This window comes from Pleurodeles waltl, chromosome 11, assembly GCF_031143425.1.
Source record: "Pleurodeles waltl isolate 20211129_DDA chromosome 11, aPleWal1.hap1.20221129, whole genome shotgun sequence".
Classification (NCBI taxonomy): Eukaryota; Metazoa; Chordata; class Amphibia; order Caudata; family Salamandridae; genus Pleurodeles; species Pleurodeles waltl.
The window spans coordinates 798155782-798179506 of NC_090450.1; positions in this window are offsets into that span (position 1 = coordinate 798155782).

Below are 23725 nucleotides of genomic sequence, written 5' to 3' on the forward strand. Positions count from 1 at the left end.
TGGTCAGACCACCAAAAGTCATATTCGGGCCCAAAAATTTAAAAACACCAAGCCAGGTTGCTGTGCTGCAGAATATACTCTTTCCCACTAATTTTTCCAAATACTAGCTCTCCAAATTCTACATCCTACCTGGTCTGCTGTTTGTAGTGGGTTGTAAAATATTGCTATTTAATCTCTTAAAAGTATTTGAAGTAGATCCCCAAAATCCGTGTAAAAATTAGTAAATCCTGTTATGGTGAGGCCACTATTATGACTCCAGTGTGCTACCACTTGTCATGTATTTTTCAAGTAACTCCTCATTGTGATCTTGTTTTTGAACCCAGACCAACAGTTTAAAGGGCCCCCCTGCCCAAGGTTTGTATCTAGTTGTACTCTTGCTGTTTGCATATTAATTACTAATAAATCAGGGTCCAGGAGACATTTTTCAATAAGGTTTCCTTTTGACCTGACAGCAAATAATCCACCTACAAAGCCATCTGAAAACCGAATTTCATTCCTAATGGAGATAAATGATCCTGCAAATCAGCAGGTGGTTTCACGGTGAAAATAGTTTTGCAGGGGAATGGCTCTTAAGAGGGTTCACTTATTTATTTTAGGAGCTACCAATGTAAGTGCATAGTCTGTACCAGCTGCTCTATTTTGTCAGCCTGATTACAAAAAAAAAATCGATATCTTGATATTTCCATGGTATATAAGATAGGGAGTAGTTTGTATTTGGAGCCACAGGCCTCTTTATTGTCTGCATTTTTTACTTTCTCTGCATAAGCTGCTTTTGCAATATAATTATGTTATTTTACTAGGGTCTAAAATATTTCAATGTGGTTATGTTAACCACTACTTGACTTGTTTTGTTAATTGTGCTGTTTTTCTCTTCGTAGAGCTTAATAGCCCTCAGAGTTTTCTAGATCATAATTTAGATTCATAACATTAAATCCAAGGTTATATGTAGCGTTCAAATTGTTTACCTCACTGAATAGTCCAAGGTGATATTTTGCAGCAAACATGATTACCTAAATGAATACTCCATGTTGTCACTTCATGATGCCCAAATTAGCGAATCTAAGAAATAATTTAGACTGATTTGAGGGTAATTCATTATGTTGCCATAAATGGCTTCCTTTACGTAGAGGGGAAAGGGAAATTTATTTAACTTTCTAAAACATTAAGGGGGTCATTCTGACTCCCGCCAGCTGCGGTAACCGCAGGGCCGGCGGGAGCCGGCGAATGACCGCACCGCGGTCAAATGACCGCGGCGGCCATTCTGGCTTTCCCGCTGGGCTGGCGGGCGACCGCCAGAAGGCCGCCCGCCAGCCCAGCGGGAAAGCGCCTTCAACGAGGAAGCCGGCTCCGAATGGAGCCGGCGGAGTTGAAGGCGTGCGACGGGTACAGTGGCACCCGTCGTGATTTTCAGTGTCTGCTATGCAGACACTGAAAATCTTAGTGGGGCCCTGTTAGGGGGCCCCACGACACCCGTTACCGCCAGCCAGGTTCTGGCGGTTTTGGCTGGCGGTAAGGGGGTCGGAATCCCCATGGTGGCACTGCCTGCAGCGCCGCCATGGAGGATTCCCCAGGGCAGCGGGAAACCGGCGGGACACCGCCGGTTTTCCATTTCTGACCGCGGCTGTACCGCCGCGGTCAGAATGCCCATGGATGCACCGCCAGACTGTTGGCGGTGCATCTGCGGTCGTTGGCCCTGGCGGTAGTCTACCGCCAGGGTCAGAATGACCCCCTAAATGTCCATTTGTGGGTAGTTTGGCTGCTCCTTCAGAGTTTATGTCATGCTGATTTGGGAGCCTTTCAATGGTTCAATTTTGGTGATGATGCAGCGCTGTAAGTGCTTTAAGGTTCGCCTTTTCCTGCTTTTGAGCACTTATTTTGTGAGGGTAACCTACAGCATAACCCAAATAACTACTTTGCCAAGATCTCTCTGCTTCGAAAATTCAAGAGGCCAGCAGTTAAATAAAACTTCACTGGGTATCTCTGTGTTTAAGTCTTGTGTGCGAGACATTTTGTTAGCTTACCGTGGGTTTAGATCCCACACATTGCTTACCAGTTGGCTTCATTGTCACTCTCATTTGGTTGGCTTTCTTTGCTCATCACATGCTAGCTTCACTTCCTTTTCATATATCTGTCCGTCCCCTGGAGGGTGGACGACGTGCTATCCACTGTAGAATGGATAGCTATGAATTTCGAGTAGTGAGCTTATGTGTTTAAGAGAACAAAGAGGATAAAGAGTTCAGAGGGGCAGGACAGTATTCTAAACAAAGTTATAGTCACTTGGAAGTTCGATCACAGAAGGTGTGGGATTAAAGGGCAGCAGTCTGCTCAGATTGTGTAGTGGTGAGAAAGAATTGAGACTAGTAGTTGGGGAGAAGGGGAAAGGAGAAGACCATGTAGAAGACAGCCAGGAAATCTCTTGAGGAATTCAGTTTTAGAAGAATTAAATAACACTGTTTGAGTTGAGATGGCAGTGCAATAGAGAGAGTTTAATGAGTTATGCACCACCTTCTGGGAGTGAGGCTGAAGTAAAGTGATGAAGTCAAAGGAACTCCCAGTGCATTTCCTCCCTTTCCTCTTGTTTTTATAAAGGAATATTTCCAAACAAGGCAAAAGGATCTGTTCCAAAATGTTGTAATCATATCAAACAGATATTGTATGATATATTTGTTTATTTACTGACTGTGTTTGATTAGAAAGGATCAACTTGAGAAATCTGCCTTCTGTGCAAATGCACCCACCACAGGATATCCACCCTTAGTATGTGGCTTGCTCATTGTCATGATTCACTTTATTTTATTTTTTATTGGACTCCTGATAGCTTGCAAGCTCTCCCCTGTCACTGTAATGAGATGGTGTAACAGTCATTTCATTCTTCCACTAGCACAGAATGTGATGCCCTGTGACCTACAGAGGCCCCTTGAACGCTCTTCTCGTCCAGCAGTCAGCACTCCTGGAAGATCTAAGAAAGTAGAAGTGACTAGTTATTGAAAGAAGACAAATATCAGTAAGTATACAATCAGTTTATTCCATACAGCAGCACCGATGGTCATGCAGCAACTGCCAACCACAGAGCTTTCACTTCACATCCCACCAACATTCTAAACCAACATTCTGCCCCATCATCACACCAGAACATTCCAAAAACCATGCGCATTCCCGTTCCTTATCTCCTAAAAAAGGCAATATGTTCAAAATTCCTTAACACCAAAAATAAATACAAAAAAATATAACTTACTTTATAGTGCACGATACTAAATATAGGCTTTAACTTCGACCAACCCTAAAAACAAACAGGAGGTTTACAGATAACTACAATTTCCTAGATCAGAGTTATATACATTTTTGCAAGGCACAATCTTTTAACTTTCGAGGCAAGTACTAATCCCTTACTGAACAATGTCGAGAAGGTGGGCAATCTTTCCATCCCCAACTTTTCACATACATACTCAGCTTTGAATTCAGGCACCACCACCACCATGCTTTTGTTCCCCATTTAACCATCTTACAAAATCATCACCTGGTCTTTGACATCTTCAATGTGCGTGGTTACCGAAAACTTAGAGTGACCTTTTTGAATGTGAGGAGAAACTTTAAACTTTACATAATCCCTAATTTTGACTTGAGTTTTACTAACGACCTCCCCGTTGTCATTGGCAGAATATTTTTCTTGTACATTGTTCCATACATCCAACACGTTTTTGAGCCTTTCTGAGTTTACACACTTTCTTCCCTTACATTTTTGTTCAAATGAGACTCATCAACTCTGTCCCTTAACAAAAAAGAAAGAGCAATACCTGTGCTAATAAGTTGGGTTGTTCTCATTTGCCATAACATATCCTTTATTACTGTTTTCCAACACAAACGCCAATTGCAACTGATCTTTAGTGATGCTGTTGTGTTTATTGACAAGACCATTGCTGCGGAGATGATACAACAAAGCTCTTATATGCTTAATACAATTCCCCCTCAAAAATTCACGCATCTCCCTGGACACTAATTGCATCCAATTATCAGTCACAAGTTCTTCGGAAAAACTTTCCCTAACAAACACCTCCTGGCAAAATTAATAATTATAACAACACTATTGTTCAAATGATTCACAAATTCCACTTCAATCCACCTAGACATAAAATCCACCAACGCTAATGCATATCTGGGTGAAGCACTCAAAACTCCAAAAAGACCGTTCACATCAAATGCAAAGTTACACCAAGGTACTCCATTACTGGGCACAAAAATAACTGAGAACAGTACAGTAACCTGTTTTCTATCACTCAACACATCCGCACAAAACGTTCTTGCATCGTCACAGTTTTGTCTGCCCAGGCTACCAAAAATCTTCTCTGATACTACATTTCATGGCACGCATTCCAGTATCTCTTTTGTGAGCCAGACCCATGACTTTGCATCTAAGACTCTGGGGAACCACCAATCCCTCACACCTCTGCAAAATACTATCAACCATGGACAATTCATCTGCTGACCTCCAAAACAGAACTAGACTTTTATCCAAATCCTCAGATGTGAACCACTGGCTGGAAACACATTTGATGACTAGTTTCAAAACATCATCTTCCTCAACTGCTATCATCTGCTTGTCCTCTGACACGGCCTCGTTCATGACTGCATTAACAGAACGCATAAACTCCCCTACCCTGGATTCCTGTTCATCCAGTTAATCTGTACAGGTAAGTGAGATAAACAATCAGCTGCAACATTTCATCCACTGGGAGCATTCTGCAAATTATAATGATACTCTTGTAAATGGTTCTGCCATTTAGCAATGCGAGGAGTAGGCCAACCCCAAAGCCTCCTTTTCTAGGATGAAATTCATGAGTTCAGCTCCATGTAGGGTCCTGGATGCAAATGCAATTGCCTCCTATGTACCATCTCTCCTTTTCTGTGGAAACACTGCCCCAAGCCCAGATTGCTTGCTTCAGTAGTAATTATGCATGTCACAATTATTGAAGAATTTTAAAGGGCGAGCAGAAACAACATCCCTCGTGATTAATGCAAAAATCTCATCACACCTGCAATCCATCACATACTTTGCATTTTTCTGTAGCAAATCAAACAGGTAGGCAGTTTTGCTCACAATATTTGTGACCTATTTGGCATGATACTCTATCAGACCAAGAGTGACCTAACTCATCTTTATTCTTGGGTGCAGGTGCCTCAATTACACCCAGAATCTTCCTTTTGTGCTTTTACCCCTCCCAGACACATGATGACCTAAGTAATCCATTTCATTTTGATGAAATTTACACTTGTCTTTTTTCTGGGTCAGTCCAGATATTTTCAGCATTTCTAAAACTCTTTCTAACCTTTTGTGTTCACACTCATCACATCCATGGATTAAGATATTGTCCTGGGAGCACATTACCCCTGTAATGTCCTTAAAATGTTGTTCGTAGATCTTTGGAACATCCAAGAGGCAGAGGCTAGACCAAATGGCATGCAATGGTAATGATCTGCTCCCTCAGGTATCACCAATGAGGTAGGATGCCAAGGCTTTTTTCACACAGTTCAACTTGGTGCTATGCAGCAGACATATCTAAAGATGAAAAAGTCATGTGAATCTATGCAAAATCTCAGGGTTTTATAAAATGTGTGTGCTAATGCTCTGTGAGCCAACCACTCTGAAACCTGTATGGGTTCCATTATACCCAGTTTGCACAATCTGCTATATGAGTTCAATCCTTGAGTTAATAATCACCCTTCATACTTTATGTACAATTGGTTCAGCACTTTCCTTCAACACAGTGCAATGCTGAAATCCAACAGTTTCCCTAGTTTGTCTGTAAAACCTTTCGGCTATCTGCTGACCCATTTACATTTATCCATGTTACCCACCTCGTTGTTATGAAACTCCATATGTCGAAATACAATGTAGGTGATTATGATCTAAGATCATGTCCAGGTTACATTGTTCATGCGCCCCTAGTAAATAGGAACAGTGCTTTGTCACATATATGGTACCACTTGTTGTTTGGTTAAATTCAAGTCCAGCATCAGAGTGGCCCAAAACCTCAACTCTGTTACCACCATATGCACAATTTTTAATTTGTGAATCTTTGAGGTTTGCATTTTTTAGTTTGGATAATTACGACTCCCCAGTCAAAGTGAAAGGTGAACCTAAATCAGCCAACACTTTCACATTGACATCACTAACAGTAACATCACACATGGGAGGGTTCCTCCTTTTCACAGTAGCTATGGAAGCTATTTGAACAACTTCATCTTTTTCCACACTAGCTGAGGATAACATTAGTATCACATGCTCCTCACCCTCATGCATGCCCTCATCTAGACATTTTACCACTGTGTCCTTACCACGGTTTTCTGGTTTCTGCCTGACTTGCACACTGTTGCGAAATTACCTCTTTTGTCATACTTAAAACTAGATTGATTCACAGCCTGACAATGTTTTACACTGCTCCCATGCAACTTGCTTCCACACCTGAAACACTATACACCCACTCTCTCAAGTTCTCCCTTATTACTGAAGTGATCCTCAAATGATTGAGATTTGGCAAACACTCTTAGTGTTGTTTTTGTCCTTTTGTTTGACAATCTGATATGCCACTTGAGGTGTCCCATTTCCATTCATTTCCTTCAAACCATGCTTAGAATTCTCAATACTCCTAGAAATAATTACAGCTGTTTTTAAACTGGGATCGTCCGTGAACAACAACTTCTCTTAAATTTTTTGTTGTTTGTTTTTTCAATTAGTTGATCACATATAATTTCACTTTTGAAATCTCTATAATTGCACGTAGAAGCCAACCTGTGTAGTATCACCATAAAGTCATCAATAGGCTCACCAGGAGCATGTGAATGTTTTAAAAAATATGATGTTCCAGTACAACATTTTTCCTAGATTGAATCTTTCAATTTTACATTTTATGACAGAAGCATATTCATCAATGACATCATTGTCATTGCATTCTTCTCCAGAACCAACTTTATTTATAACATTTTCAGGAGGAAGTGTTTAAGAATACTCGTGCTTCAGGACCTAACTTGTACACTAATAAAGTCTTCTTTTTAGCAGTAAATGTATCTCCATCTATGGCTTCTAAATAAGCTTCAAAGGCTCCATGTCACTGCTCCCAGTTCAGTGGTGGTGTGCCAGGCACAGCAAGAAAGTGAGATGGAGCTGCTATTCTGTCTATGTTGTGCATCTAAAAAAAAAAAAAAAAAACTCTTTCATCAATGTTATTCCTTGGTTGCTGTCTGGATTCAACCAAAGTACATAATGACAGTACTAATAAGAAACACTTTTCTTTCAATGTTATCTAAAATCTGCCATGAACAACTTCCACAGGTTGGGGGAAAGACAAGTAAATTTAGAAGGTGTGCCTGCAATCTTCAATGCAAGCTGGTGAACGTGTGCTTAACTGTGGCGTGGATTTTTTACTGGTACGATATTTCTCCAAACAATAAAAACAACTGCCAAAATATCATCAACGTGAATTTTCTCAGGTTAATACGTCACAAAAACTCTCCCCAAACAAAGATGACCTCCGAAAAACGCTCAGCAGCTAACCGTGAGTTTCCATAGGAATTTGGGCTTGTACCCTGAATGTGGCGACCACACATCTCTGTATGAATTCCTAAAAGAATGTGTGCTTTCAAGCCAGTTATGCAAAGTGTGCAAATGGATCCTTTGAGCTCAGCAAAATTTAGGCAAGGCACGGTTCCCAACCATGCTCCTGACCCACCGTCAATCAGCTGATATTCAAAAGTGATGGCTAAATCAGCCGCTTAACAGAAGTGACGGCTGACACAAGTTCAATGGCCCAAAATGTCTAGGGCCAGGAGAGGCCTGCACAAGATTGAAAGATGGCAACAGCCAAGGGATGTCAGGCTATACGTGGGGTACACCGTTGCTGAAGCTCGTCGCCATTGAAAAGAAGACAAACATAAGCAAATATGCAATGATCTTATTGCATCCAGCAGTGCCGATGGTCAGGCAGCAACTGCCAACCACAGAATCTTTACTTCACCTCTACCAATGTTCTACACCAACATTCTACCCCACCATCACACCAGAACATTCCACAAACTCATGATCTGCAGAGCCTCCTACAACTCTCATCTTGTCCAGTAGTCAGCACTCCTGGAATGTCTAAGAAAAAAAGAGATGATTTGTTATATTTAGGTGTCTTCAATTTTAGGCCTGTCCCTTGAGACAGCTTTTGCTGTCTTGCCAAGTTATAGCTTTTCTAAAACAATCATCCATAACACAGAAAAACAGAGGGGTTTTCACATTTTCCTCCTGCAGCCAACGTGTTTCGCTCATACACCACAAGCTTCATCAGGGCTAATAGTCAATGAATAATTTCCAAACAAACTCATCTGCATGTGAGATTCTGGTAATAGCAACTAGACACTATCTCAATACAATGCTAAAGCCTTTCTTCCAATGGGCCTAATGGCCCATAGGTAGGAACGGTTTTGCATTTCCTAATTTGCAATTTTCTAATAGGGAATTGCAAATTAGGGAATGCAATACCAAGGGTGATTATGGCCCTAAGGCCCCCCTTGATGCATCCCAAAAACAGGTGGAGCACATGTAACATTTTCAAATGCCTTAGGGGCATGAGCGCGTTACATGTAACTTTAAAAATGCATTTTAGGTGCATTTTATAAAATTGCACATGGTTACCCATCAACTTGGAGTCAATGGTAGTTCCATTTCCTAAATCCCCATTTCCCATTTAGGAAATGCTTTCTACATGTGCTTCGGAAATAGCAACTAGGAAATCCCTATTTGCGATTTCCTATTTGAGGATCGTAAAATGTGATTTCTAGTTTGTAGAAATCGCATTTTGCAATTCCCTAAATGCCGCTAAATGCTTTTGTACGCCTGTCCCAAAGTGTGCTTTTAATTTCATATTTTTTCTTTGATCTTGAAATACTGGCTATTTATTTTGTTTGCACTTTGGGTGCCAAGAAAGATGGCGATTTATTTTATTTTCCATTTCCTTTTTAAAGTAGATGGTATATAGTGACACTGTAACATTGTAGCTGCCTGGGATTTGGGTGCTTTTGTAAGTGGTAATTTACACTTGTCCACTTCACAAATAATAATATTAAAATGCACGGCACAACTGAAAGGTTTGCTATTTTAAAAAAATGACTAGTAAAAGAGCCACATTAGTTGATGTTTTTACATTTTTTTTTTTTTTAAAGCACATGGTAGCCACAAACGAATTCTCCAGACCCTACATTCCCGCAAAACAAAGATGATCGTGATGCGTAGGAGTCTCTCAGTCTTAAAAAAAAAGTCGTTCATCTTTTGACATACATCCTGGGCAAAACTAGTGCATTTTCCCTGAAAAAGCTTTCCAGCTCGTTGATCTTTTCGGTCTTTACTTGGGGTTCACAAAACACATTCGTTTTCTTCCAGCAGGATGGCATCAATACTTCTCAGGCAGAATTCCCTAGACTAGAAATTTTCCTTGTGTAGACTGTTGGCACGAAACGTCCCCTTTGGTTTCTTATTGAGGAAACAGTCCAGAAAACGACGTTATTTGCTATTTAGGGAAGACAGATGGGGAGTTTTCTACTTTCCGTTAGATTTCTTTCTGGTCGAACATATTATGTGTCAAGGCTTGGGAAAATATCATAGCTGAGCATGCAGTGCCACCTACTGTCTAAAGCAGTGATCCCAGCTGTAAAAACCTAACATGAAGGTTTTAGATCAGCATACATTTGGTAAACGTGGTGTCTAGTTTCTATCTGCATCTCAGCTTTTCTGCAAGTTTTTCTTTGTGGACACTTGCTAGCAAGCAACACAAACTCATTTACCGTATCCATCTAATACGATGTGTGTTATTCCTTTTAGTTTTCAAATTCAGGCAGAGTATGCGTATTGTCCCGGAAACAGAGATAAAATGTCAGATCAGGGATGGCATCCTGGGTGGGGTGCAGCTTCGTTGTGTAAGATATAAGAAACACGCTCTATTGTCACCTTCATTCACACATGCAACGTGTACAGTGTACATGTCACCTGAACGCTACCCTCAATCTCTAACCCCAGCTGTTAACAGGAAGTTGGATTTATATAAAAAGCAGGCACTATACTTTGGGACTCATAAAACACATTTTAACAAAGCTTATAGTGGATGAGAGTCCATTCGGAAACAGTGGTGACTTCCACTCAACGGGGTTGGTGGGGTGGGTGCCCAAGGACTGGGTGTGGGTGTGTGTGGGGGAGGGGGGCTTAACTGGGTGATTTTTTTTTTTTTTTTTAAAAAGCTTACCTGTGGGCGAGACGCGTTTGTCTTCCATCTGTCCTCCTCCTCTTCCTGTTCCCAGGCTCCCAGCCAATCAATGATGCTGCTGTCACCAGCAACATCAGCGTTGTGATTGGTCTGAGTGCAATGCTTTGCCGCTCAGACTAGGATTGGGAGCCTAGGCATGTTCTCCACTCGGCTGTGCTATACAGCTGGGTAGAGAACATGCAATGTGTGCATGTCTTTTTGGCCGGCACAACACGGCCGGCCAAACAGACATGCACACGTTGTGTGCACATAACTCTTCTCAGGCCCTTTCCCTCTAGCCCAGCCCGCCTCTCCTCCCATGAAAAATAAAATGATAACGTTACGTTACGAGACTCCTACGCATCACGACCACCTTTGTTTTGCGGGGATGTAGGGCCTGGAGAATTCGCTTGTGGCTGCCATGTGCTTTCAATAAAAAAAGAAATGTAAAAACATTAACTAATGTGGCTGTCTTACTAGTGATTTTTTTAAAATAGCAAGCCTTTCAGTTATGCCGTGCATTTTAATATTATTATTTGTGAAGTAGACAAGAGTAAATTACCATTTACAAAAGCAACTAAATCCCAGGCAGCTACAATGTTACAGTGTCACTTTATAACATCTACTTTAAAAAGGAAATGGAAAATAAATTGCCATCTTACTTAGCACCTAAAGTGCAAACAAAATAAATAGCCAGTATTTCAAGATCAAAGAAAAAATATGAAATAAAAAGCACACTTTGGGACAGGCGTACGAAAGCATTTAGCAGCATTTAGGGAATCGCAAAATGCGATTTCTACAAAGTAGAAATCACATTTTACGATCCTCAAATAGGAAATCGCAAATAGGGATTTCCTAGTTGCTATTTCCGAAGCACATGTAGAAAGCATTTCCTAAATGGGAAATGGGGATTTAGGAAATGGAACTACCATTGACTCCAAGTTGATGGGTAACCATGTGCAATTTTATAAAATGCACCTAAAATGCATTTTTAAAGTTACATGTAACGGGCTCATGCCCCTAAGGCATTTGTAAATGTTACATGTGCACCACCTGTTTTTGGGATGCATCAAGGGGGGGCCTTACGGTCATAATCACCCTTGGTATTGCATTCCCTAACTTGCAATTCCCTATTAGGAAATTGCAAATTAGGAAATGCTAAACTGTTCCTACCTATGGGTCATTAGGCCCATTGGAAGAAATGCTTTAGCATTGTATTGAGATAGCGTCTAGTTGCTATTACCAGAATCTGACACGCAGAAGAGTTTGTTTGGAAGCTATTCATTGACTATTAACGTAACATTATTATCATTTTATTTTTCCTTTCCCCACAATCCAGTGGGGCAACGCTCCTCCGCCTTAGTGGAGGAGCTGCCCCTGTTCGGAAGGCTCACACCACAGCAGAGGCCAAATTACCAAGGATCAAAAAGCAAAAAAATCTAAGAGCTCTATTCTGATTTCTATTCTATTCTAATCTATAAAGCACATGTCAACCCTACTGGGGTTTCCCAGCGCTAAGTAAGCAGCAGACACAGGAGATGGAAAATTAGAATAGCCAAGCTTTCAATAGCTTTCTAAACTTTACAGATGAGGCACATGTGCCAAGGAAGAGTGTTTCCATAGAGTGGGGCCCAGGAAAGCAAAGGAACTCCCTCCTTGCCTCTTCAGTTTCACACTAGGAATCAAGGCCAGATCCAGACTGCCTGAACAAAGAGCACGATGAAGGAGGCACGGCTGAACCGCTGACCTCAAATCGGTAGGTCCACAACCCAACATAGCCTTGTGCATATAGCTCAAAGCTTTGAACTGGATACGTTTAATAGGGAGCCAACGGAGAGTCCATAAGTGAGGAGAACCCCATACGCAGCTGAAAATCAGAGAACTCATAGGGCTTCAAAACCACCTGGTACGCCGAGCCTTACAAGAAGGAGCAAAACCGTGATAAGGCTATGTCCTGGATGCTAACATCTGCAAGCCTCTGATTAATAATGGGATGAGAAACCGTACTGAATGCCTCACTCAAATCCAGCAAGATGAGTGCATCAATACCGCCACAATCCATAACCTGCCTATAATGCTCAGTAAAATAACTGGACAATAATTTGTGGATATAATCTGTTATCCTTGCTTGTTGAATAAATGCTTTTCTCTGCCATAGGCTCGACAGAATAATTTTTCTCATACATTGAATGTACATAGTTGTTTTCCTGCCAAATACAATTTATCTTTAAATGTGAACCACTGTTCTTATATATAAAGAATGGTCAGTGCGGGATTTTTTTGTTCCAGCAATATATGGGCTGATTTTGTATCTGAGAAAATGTACATAAACTTAATCATACACCATAGCTGCTAGGCATCTGTTTATCTTTATTATGTTGCCATGTGCTCGACAAACCTCCTGAACTTTGATGATTGACCTTGTGTTCACAGCCTTGGGCTGCAATCTGCTTATCGCTGTAATTTACTTGTTCTAACCGTAGTTCCGAGAATGTTTGTGCTTAATCAGTAACTGCCAGAACAGGTTCGTACAGGTCGTTGCCACCTCCTGCCAGCTGCATCTGTACCTTCTCCCACCACACGTGTATCCCTGAAATATTCTGAAGGCCGCAGAGGACCTTGAATACGCTAGGGGTGGAGTTGTCCTCTGACTAAGCAGTTTTGTGTGTATTTTCAGGTCGGTGCCCCAGAGTGAAGGGGCAGCCTCCGTAGGATAGTCACTTGACTGTCCTGGGACTCTGTATTAGCTCGAGCTATAATCCATGTAATAAACTTCTCTTTATTCCTCCAGTTGGTGACTCCGATTGATTTGTGTACTCTCTGCTAAACGGACCCTGAGGACTAGGGTGTCCCTCCACCGCTGGGAAGAAGACCCCGGGTGGGGATTCTATCTTTCCTGGTTCCTCAGTTGGCGCCCGAACAGGGACCCGAGTCAGGCATCCAGGGGACCGACCAGGTGACGGAGGACTCACGATTGGATTTCCAAGGGAGGCGCCCCACACCGGATTCTGAGCTTCGTTCTCTGTCGTGGACCTGTGGATCTCCACTGTGTGTCTTCCAGCCGGCTCGACTTCTCCTGGCGCTGTCTGAATTCGGGTCTCTGTTTTCCGTGAACTACTGGAGTCCCCAACTGTCGGACTATAACAGAAGTGTCAGATAAGGATGGGAGTTGAAAGATTCCTGTCTAAAAATAGGTCTGTGAGTATTGTACCGTTTCTATTGCTCTTTGCAAAGATCGACGACAGTGGTAGGACTGACCTCAGTTGTCATTTAAGTATATAGGAAGCAAAGGGCATATTTGCCACTCAGTTGGTGTATTCAAACCACTGGTGTAAGAATTTTTTTTTTTTTTTAAATACTGGAAGAATGCCACCGTTCAGTTGTTTTAGGAAATTGTGTTGTTGCCTTTGCAGTACGGACTCCCGCCTGGAGGAAACATGCCCCGCTCCTCCGGCCGGGACTCCGAATCATGATATATATGTTAAATATGGCATAGGTCCGATTATCTGGTCTGATATATGGAGAAAAAGAACCAAAGGTAGTTCTGATTTACAATGGCCTATTCACGGGACATTTGATAAAGATAAATTAGACTATTTACAGGAACGTTTTTTGTGACAAAAAGTAGACCAGGGATGTTTGATTCACTACGGACTTGGCAGAAAGAAGCAGACCAAAGACGTAGGAAGGCAGAGAAAGAATTACAGAGACATAAGACCAGGACGGTGACTGAAAAGGTATATGACTCTGACGTAGCTGAACATCAACAGAAAATTTTAGAACATGACCGAAGGCTTCACTTACAAACTGATATGTGTTACCCTTCCAGGACAGTAGTGGATAAGCCACAAGAGCAAGACCCCCTTTTAAACGATATGTTAGATAAACCCCCGTTATATACTCCACCAATATATCCTACACTACATCCTCAACCTGCACCAGGTGACCCTATTGTGCCACCCCCGGTTGGATCTCCGGCGAGTGCTCCGCCACCCACCACCATCCCTCCTGTCACCAGACCTATAGAGGATACACCCCGCCCGACTGTACACACCCCTCGACTGGCCCCCATTTGTCCCACCCCTGACTCCTGTTTAGACACCACACATACCCCCCGTCCCATGACCCCACGAAAGCGCACCCTCCGCGGACACTTGTTCTCTAATTCACAAGAGGAAGATGTCATTGAAGAAATGACACGGAGGTGGATGACTAATTGGAATGACGATGGGGTCAGGGACATTGTCCACACTATGAAACAATGGGATAGTTTAGTTCAGTTACATGCAGCTACCCTTATGTGCAACATTATAATACAAGAATATGAGGATGATGGTTCCTCAGCTCCCGCGGGACTGGTGGACCTCCAAAAACGCACCTCTACTGGACTGCCGTTTGGTTCTGGTCTACATGATTATGTTGTTACTCTTCTCGTATATAGGGACCGCCTGTGGAGATGTAGCCCTTCTATAAGGGCATCCATGTTTCCCATGAGAGAGGTTCCGCCGGTTTGGCGAGAGCCGGTGATGGATAACGCTGGCCATGTTATTACCGCAGGGCATTTTCAACAAATGTGGGTACACACCCCATGGAAAAGATCTGAAACATATACCCTAAAAGCCGCCTTACCTGACCCCCGTAAGAATCCTGCAGGATATTATAAAGAACTGCAACAAATTCTTGAATCCTGTACTATGACGTTGTCCGATATTGGCATGTTAATGGCAGCAGTAGTCCCGCAGGAAGTATGGTCAAAAGTACAGAGGCACGACCATGCTGAACTAGGGGGCACGTAGGACCAATTGCAAGCAGCAGAAAGGGACAGGGTTGGGGGAGCAAAACCAGACCCACTTATATTGGCTCTCCCACTGCGTATTTTGGATTTAATGAAGACCATACTTGCACCACACAGGATAAATTGGGATAAATTGGCCGCCTGTAAACAGAAAAAGGACGAGGGTGTTTCAGACTTTTATACAAGGTTTGAGGGTGTCTTTTCTGATTACAGTGGCCAAGACATGACTACTGAAGGAGGGATAAGACTCTTTGTTGACAAATTCGTGGACAATTTATTACCAGACATAAAGGGAAAATTGAAATTGTGTGAAAGTACGTGGCCAGTCTCTACTGCCACTGGAATACTGACAATGGCCCAATATTATGAGAACAGGGAGATAGAAGAACAAGAAAAGAACGAGAAAAAACGAAGGAGTTGAAAACGAAGGTGTTATTTCAGCAGGCCTATCCTCAGCCCCGTCAACAGCAGTCCAGATCAAGGTCACAAGGACCTCCCAATGACAGAAGGCAGTCCCAACGCCCTCCCCGTTCTTCCCTCTCCTACAATCAGTGCGCCTATTGCAAGCAGGAGGGCCACTGGAAGAATGACTGCCCCAATAAGGACAACTCCACAGGCCGCCCCATGCCCCCACCGCAACAGGACAACAGACCACACGGTAGGTCTGGTCCTGCAGACAGACCCCGCCAGCAGGCCCCTTCACGGTCCCACAGTACCCCCCGCCCAAATTATTTTGATGCTTCATCCCAGCGTCAATTTTTTAATGATGACTATGATCCAATGGAGGGACAAGGTTCCTCTTTTGATTAGGACAGCGTAGGACAGAGGGGGGTGGGACCGGTCTCTATCCCCGTTAAACAGAATGGCCCTCATGTTGAAGTACAAGTCAACGGTACTCCTCGTAATTTTCTAGTGGACACAGTGGCCCTACTACAGAACCTTGCTCACCATAATCACAAGGTTTCTCTCCCTAAATTGCAGTATTGTAGACAGCAGGTCACCTATCTCGGTCACCTCCTGTCTAAGGAGGGACGTACCTTGACTGCTGAACGAGTACAAGCCATTCGAAACATACCTGTCCCACGGACTCAGAGAGATGTGAGAGCCTTTATAGGTATTACCTGCTTCTGTCGTCAATGGATTCCTAATTATTCTCTTTTGATAAAACCGTTTTTGCATCTCACCCACAAAGATTGTCCTGAAACAATTGAATGGAATGACGATTTTCAGTTTCGTTTTGATGAATTGAAAAATACACTCTGCACAGCACCTGTACTGGGTACGCCTGATTATCGTAAAGATTTTCAGTTATATGTGAGCGAGAGAAATGGATGTTCACTATCAGTGTTAACCCAAGAGCATGGCGGCAACGCCCCTGTGCTTATTTTTCGGCTCTATTGGTTCCAGTGGCCCGTGCACTCCCGAGTTGTCTATGGGCAGTAGCCACTGGAGCGGTCGCAGTGTGCCAGTCGGCCGGGATAGTCATGGATTCACCCCTCACCCTGTTGGTCCCACACACTGTTGACGCACTATTAAACAAAACAAAAACACAGCATCTTACTAATGCACGATTAACTACTTATGAACTGACACTTTTAGCTAGTCATATAACATTAAAAAGGTGCAACACGCTCAATCCTGCCACTTTATTGCCAATTACTGAAAAAACTGAAGATTCTTATGATGACATACATTACTGCATTCTCCGGACGGAGGATGAAACAAAAGGGAGAGTGGACTTACAGGACACTCCACTGAAAGACCCTGATGGCATATTATACGTAGATGGCTCATGCATCAAGCTACCCGATGGCACTACCTCTGCAGCCTATGCAGTTACAACAGCTACCACTGTAGTTGAAACTGCTAGAATACCACATAACTCTGCTCAGGCCGCAGAATTAATAGCTCTAACATGAGCCTGTGAGTTAAGTAAAGGACTTAATGTGAATGTTTACACGGACAGCCAGTATGCATTTGGCGTAGCACACAATTTTGGTCGCTTGTGGGCAGAACGAGGATTCCTCACCTCACATGGGACACGTATTCAACATGGGACCCTTATAACTAACTTACTTTCTGCCCTGGCATTGCCCAAAACAATGGCTATCATGAAGTGTAGTGCACACAAATAGGTGACAGATGAAACTGGACGGGGCAACGCCCTAGCCGATCAGACAGCAAAAGATACAGCGTATGCAAAGACAGGACACATGTATGTGGTAGATAGTACAGAGAAGGTTTGTCCCCATGAAATATTTGGGAACACTGTAGAGAGTGTCAGGAAGATACAGGATGAGGCAACTAAACAGGAGAGAAAGGAATGGGAAGAAGGGAAGGCCAAGTTAGATGAAAATACGCTGTGCTGGACAGATCTGTCACAGAGAGAAAGATGGATGTTACCCGATGCATTCGTTCTGCCAGTAGTGACTATGGCCCATGGTCCTGCACACGTTAGTGCGAAAAGCATCTGTAATTTGCTTGATCCGGTTTGGTCTAATAAAAATATCAGAAGAGTAGCTGACCAACTGGTTCAATCCTGCATGATTTGTTTACAACATAACATAGGGAAGGGTGCCTCAGTCCCCGCTGGGCATTTTTCACCACCAACGTATCCCTTTGAAGTACTACAAATGGATTATATTGAGATGGAAAGGTGTAACAACTTGAAATATGTCCTAGTTGTGGTCTGTATGTTTAGTAAGTGGGTAGAAGCTTACCCTACTAAAGATAATACTGCCCTTACTACCGCAAAGGTACTTCTGAAGGAGTTCTTCCCACGGTTTGGGGTCCCAAGGTGTGCCTGGTCAGATAATGGGAGTCATTTTGTAGGGCAGATGATGAAAAGGGTGTGTGAAGGGTTGGGCCTCCGCCAGAAGTTTCATGCAGCTAACCACCCCCAGTCAGCAGGACTAGTTGAAAAATATAATGGCACACTTAAATTGAAGATGTCAAAGATATGCGCAGAACGCGGTATACGGTGGCCGGACGCGTTGCCCCTGGCTTTAATGTCTGTCAGGATGACGCCTCACTCTAGATCAGGGTTGACACCCCATGAGATAGTGATGGGAAGGCCAGCAAATGTCTGGGGGGGTCCCTCGACCTCACAAGTACTCAGAACTAGAACATCCTGTTTTGATGGACTATTTAAATGAACTCACTAATTCTTTGCGTTCTATTCACCAACAGGTGCGTGAAGCACTCCCATCTGTATCCACTGATCCAGGTCACAAGATACTACCTGGCAACTGGATTCTCACAAAGAATTTCCAGCGGAAAAAGAGTTTCGAACCTCGATGGAAAGGTCTGCGACAGGTCCTTCTTGCTACTTGAACAGCAGTTAAAGTCGAGGGAGCTAAGAATTGGATACATGCATCCCACTGTAAGAAAGTACCCCTACTCGTACCCTCTGATGAAATAAAAAGTGGTGACCACCCGACGACTGAGGACCATTTCAGCAACACTACGCGGAGTGATAAAAAACAGAACGACAGTGTGCTGCAGGAGGTTCCCTCAGATTTAGGTCACACTGAACAATTGTTTCCTGACCATACCATACCACAGTCCACAAGATACGATTTCCGCCCACGAAAATAAGAAAATGAACAATGAACTGATTGCTTGTTCCCTGTACTAAGTCTGACGATAGCTGCAGGGCCGTGATTTTGTCTGTCGAGGCGGACCAGAGTGTGTCAATAGGACTGCTGGTATCACCCCACAGTGAAGCAACCACCAGTCACGGGCAGCACTTAGGTCGGACTGAACTGCTAGTGGGACAAGCAATAAAGAGAATTGGGTGTTATACAAGAAGACAAGAGGAAAAAGAAGAAAATAAGTAATTTAAAAAGTATTAGGCCCACATATCGCTTGTCTCACCATAACAATACTATTTTTGGTACTTCTGTCCTGCATTGGGTGGGTAATACATGATTCTGATTCAGAGGTCTCACCATCTACGCCACCGCCTTCAGAACACAGCCATGTTTCCTTACCACCCCATGAGGAAGGACGACGTAAGGAATATGAAAACAATACCTTCATATCTATGTTACATCAACATCAGCTGGCTGGCTGTAAATAGAACAAATTGTTGGATATGTGGCTTGCTACCGAGTTCCGTGCAAAGAAGGTTGCCATATATTTCATTCCCTTTTTCTTTTGATGGCTCCTGCAGCGCCTGGTATGAACTATCATACAAAAATGGCAGGAAGGGATAAATACAATTATTAATTTGAAGAAATCAGTGATGAATCCTGATATCTGGGGCAATTTCTTTCCCTTATTTATTTTTAGTCATTTTGTAACTAAAGGTAAGCAATGGTTATTCTATAAACATACAATAAATATTAACATAAAACAAAACATAAAATGTTTTCGCATTCCAGACATACTTTAACGAAAAACACCTCATTGAGTTATGAAAAATACACAAAAAGGAAAAAAGGGTATGTGCCCCTCATACATTCTTTATCTTGTGGTGACTATCAAGCGAGTAAAGTTGTGATCCACTGAGACACAATGGCTGAGAACCTAAACTGCACCCAGCTGTCAAATACCTGTCTCTTTATTACAAATGGTATTATATGGTGCATATCACATTTTCTTAGTACATTGACTTGTAGGCCGTCAGTCTCGTATATATTGGGTCGACGCATTTCGGCCTATCCAAAATTGGCCTCATCAGGACTCGAGGAGGGCAACACCGCCTCTCTAATTCTGATGGCAGGTGGAATATATCCAAAGAGCCACGTCTATTACCTACAGCACACTTTGTTCTCTTATGTTATCAGGGGAAAAGAAGAATCGTTTGCAATTGAAATAATTCGCTTTTAATGCCGTGATTTGGAGAAATATATTCTCTTGCTTGCAGCACGGGGCGGGAAAACGCTCATGTCATGTCCTCGGAAACGGGCGCGAGACACTGTGCTGAACAACAGTGGCTTACCTTTAGTTACAAAATGACTAAAAATAAATAAGGGAAAGAAATTGTCCACAGATATCAGGATTCATCACTGATTTCTTCAAATTAATAATTGTATTTATCCCTTCCTGCCATTTTTGTATGTTTATTGTATGACCCTGGGCAGTGTAGGGTTAAAGGGTGCCCTCTTTCGTTGCTATATGGTATGAACTATCAGCCATTTGGGCTACCTCAATGGATGCTACTAATTCCGGACTATTGGTCACCCACTTATACCGGTTATGCTGGCCCACTGGAACGAGAGTTTATGGACCAAAGGAAGAAAAGTCAGAATATGCTGACCGACGAAATAGGTCTACTGACATATATTTTTTATCCTTTAATACCACACCCCGGATTGGCCGAAGATTTTTTGTAACACAGGTCAAGGCTCCACTTTGTTTTCAGAAAAGTGGTAATAGAAGTGTAGGTGCCAGCAACTGTAATGCTACAATAATATTAAATGGAACTGATTGGCCTACCATGATACCATCACAAAACTCGTATTTTGTTTGTGGTAATAATGCCTACACCTCCTTGCTGCCCACCTGGACTGGCACGTGTTACATAGCTTGGTTACTACCACCAACTTACACAGCTGGCCCTCAGCACCACAGAACTCGAAGAGGGGTGATATCCACAGAAGATACCTCAGCACAAGAAGCATTGGACTACTTTAAAGGAGTCCTTCCATTTTGGGGCCCTATGACGAACAGGGATATCAGATATCTCACACGAGTTGTAGAGGCAACAATTAACGAGACTGCTGCAGCCCTAAGCAACATCACTGCAGAACTCGCAGCTGACCGCCTTGTTACTCTTCAAAATAGAATGGTACTTGACATCATACTAGCAGACCGTGTTGGAGTCTGTACTTTGATCGGATCGAGCTGCTGCGTTTATATACCAGAAAATGCCCATTCAGTGTATAAAGCTATTCAAAGGTTGCATATGATAGCTTCCACAATACACCAAGATGAAGGAACATGGTCCTTAACCGACTGGTTTTGGGGTTTGATTTCCCAATGGGGCTGGAAGATACTAATATTCCTTTTTGTGCTCGCTGCTGTATTCCTCACCTGTTGTCTTTGTGTACAGTGCCTACCTGCTTTGTGCGGTTGCTGTATGGCATCCCTTGCCCCCTGGCCTGTTCGCCCTCCTCAACACACGGCTATGCTGTCCCTTGAGCAGGAGATCAAAGAGCTTATGTCCATTAACATAGACACTGAATGACGTTCAAACTTGCCTCACAATGGCAAAAGGAGAGATTGAGAAAATGTACATAAACTTAATCATACACCATAGCTGCTAGGCATCTGTTTATCTTTATTATGTTGCCATGTGCTCGACAAACCTCCTGAACTTTGATGATTGACCTTGTGTTCACAGCCTTGGGCTGCAATCTGCTTATCGCTGTAATTTACTTGTTCTAACCGTAGTTCCGAGAATGTTTGTGCTTAATCAGTAACTGCCAGAACAGGTTCGTACAGGTCGTTGCCACCTCCTGCTGGCTGCATCTGTACCTTTTCCCACCACATGTGTATCCCTGAAATATTCTGAAGGCCACAGAGGACCTTGAATACACTAGGGGTGGAGTTGTCCTCTGACTAAGCAGTTTTGTGTGTATATAAGGTTGGGTGCCCCAGAGTGAAGGGGCAGCCTCCGTAGGATAGTCACTTGACTGTCCTGGGACTCTGTATTAGCTCGAGCAATAATCCATGTAATAAACTTCTCTTTATTCCTCCAGTTGGTGACTCCGATTGATTTGTGTACTCTCTGCTAAACGGACCCTGAGGACTAGGGTGACCCTCCACCGCTGGGAAGGAGACCCCGGGTGGGGATTCTATCTTTCCTGGTTCCTCATACCCAATGTGAGCTGGTTTGTTAATGCTTCGTGCATTACAAAGGTGAAGCCTGAAGCAAATCAGCAGAGCAATTTCTGGTGTTAGGATTCTGCCATACAGACACTAGGTGGTGTCACAATGGCACTGTGGTAGACCAGCCTTTACACCAGAATGTCACAGAACACTTTCTAACGATGTGTTTTATCAGCTTGCCATCACATTCCCAGTTCAGATTTACCCACCACCTTCCTCTTGTATCATGGCTCTGTAGATCGTGTCCTGGTAGTGGAGTTGTGTTTTTCATCTTAGCTCCTGGACCCTACAATTAATCTGAACCTTTCATAAATGCAATATGAACTTTACTCTTTCTCAGCTCTGATCTACACTCAACTCCAGACTTTCCTACCAAGACTCCATGAGATTAAGGAGCAGATTTAAAAGCCCCTAGCGCCTCCTTGCGGCACATTAGCGTTATTTTTTCTACGCTAATGTGGCTCAACGAGGCCAAAATCGCTGCACCAAATTTATAGAGTGGTGCAATGCATGCATTGCACCACTTTGTAACCCCTTGCGCCACATTATGCCTGCGCCAGGCATAATGTATGCTGCAAGGGAGGCATTCCCGGATTAAGGGGGCCAAATAAATGGCACAAAGAAATCTAAGAGATTTATTTGCGTCATTTGTTTGGCACTGCAAAAGCCTGCTCCAAGCAGGCATTAAAAGGAGGCACACCATTGTTTACAATGGGCTTTGCAGGATTAGCGTCAACATTTTTTACGCTAATCCTGCAAAGCGCCGAACTAGCGTAAAAAATTCTGACTTTAGTTCCATAACTACCACCATGGTGTGATGTATATTAAATATAGCGCATACATAATGGTGTTCGGCGGGCGCTAAGGGGAGAAGGAAATAGTTCGCCACTTTTCATAAATCTGCCCCTAACTGTTCCTGCCTTTTTGAAAGAATGCCTTACGTCACAAAGCGATCGTACAAACTATCATTTGTGGTAGTTTGTCTATCATTTTCCTTCTTGTTCCTTTCTGCTGTTTATAGTGTATATTTGTCTAGTTTTTCTAACTTCTTTTTTGCGAAGCTTTCCCAGTTCATGTCCAGTTTCCTAATAACAGTGTGTTCCAACTGCCTTCAGCCCTCAACTTCTGTGCTGCTCTCCTTTTCAGCTTTCGGGCACTCTCTTGTGTATGCTGAACCTCTTCTAAATTGTCTCGTCCCTGCAGACTGCAATAATTTCCTTATAATTAGCTTTGTCCTGATCGCAGCAGGACCCCTGTCATTAGAGCTGTTATTCCAAGGGAAAATGGGCAGGGAGGCTAGAGGGAAGGCACGCGTACACACACATGCTCATCTCGTTAACTGGATGAGCTCACTGATGTGCCTTTAAATGCAACACTAGTCACTACTTTACCCCCACAACCCTTGAGTGGAGAATCCAGATAACCTTCGTAATTATACCTTTAAAACAGTTTTCAGTCTTGTACAATTTTACTGGCTCAATACCATAATTGATCACATGCAACAACTTTTCCCAAAAAATGTGCAATACAGGTACTACTAAAATAGTCAAGCTTGAAAAGTCTAAAATTTCTGTTTGAGAATATGGCTCTCTTCTCTTTTGGATGTGTCTACTGTCACTGCAGATACAGGGAAGGAAGGCACCCAAAACACCTCTGTCCCTGCAAATGGGATGGTATCTGTGTTGCACCAGCAACATTCAGGCCAGCTATGAGCATCAGTGGTCTTTCATGGCAATACCACATGCCTAAAGAACTGGACAAGGAGCTGGTACATCTGTATAAGTAAAATACAGTATAAACTGCTGTAGTTCCTGTTGGACTA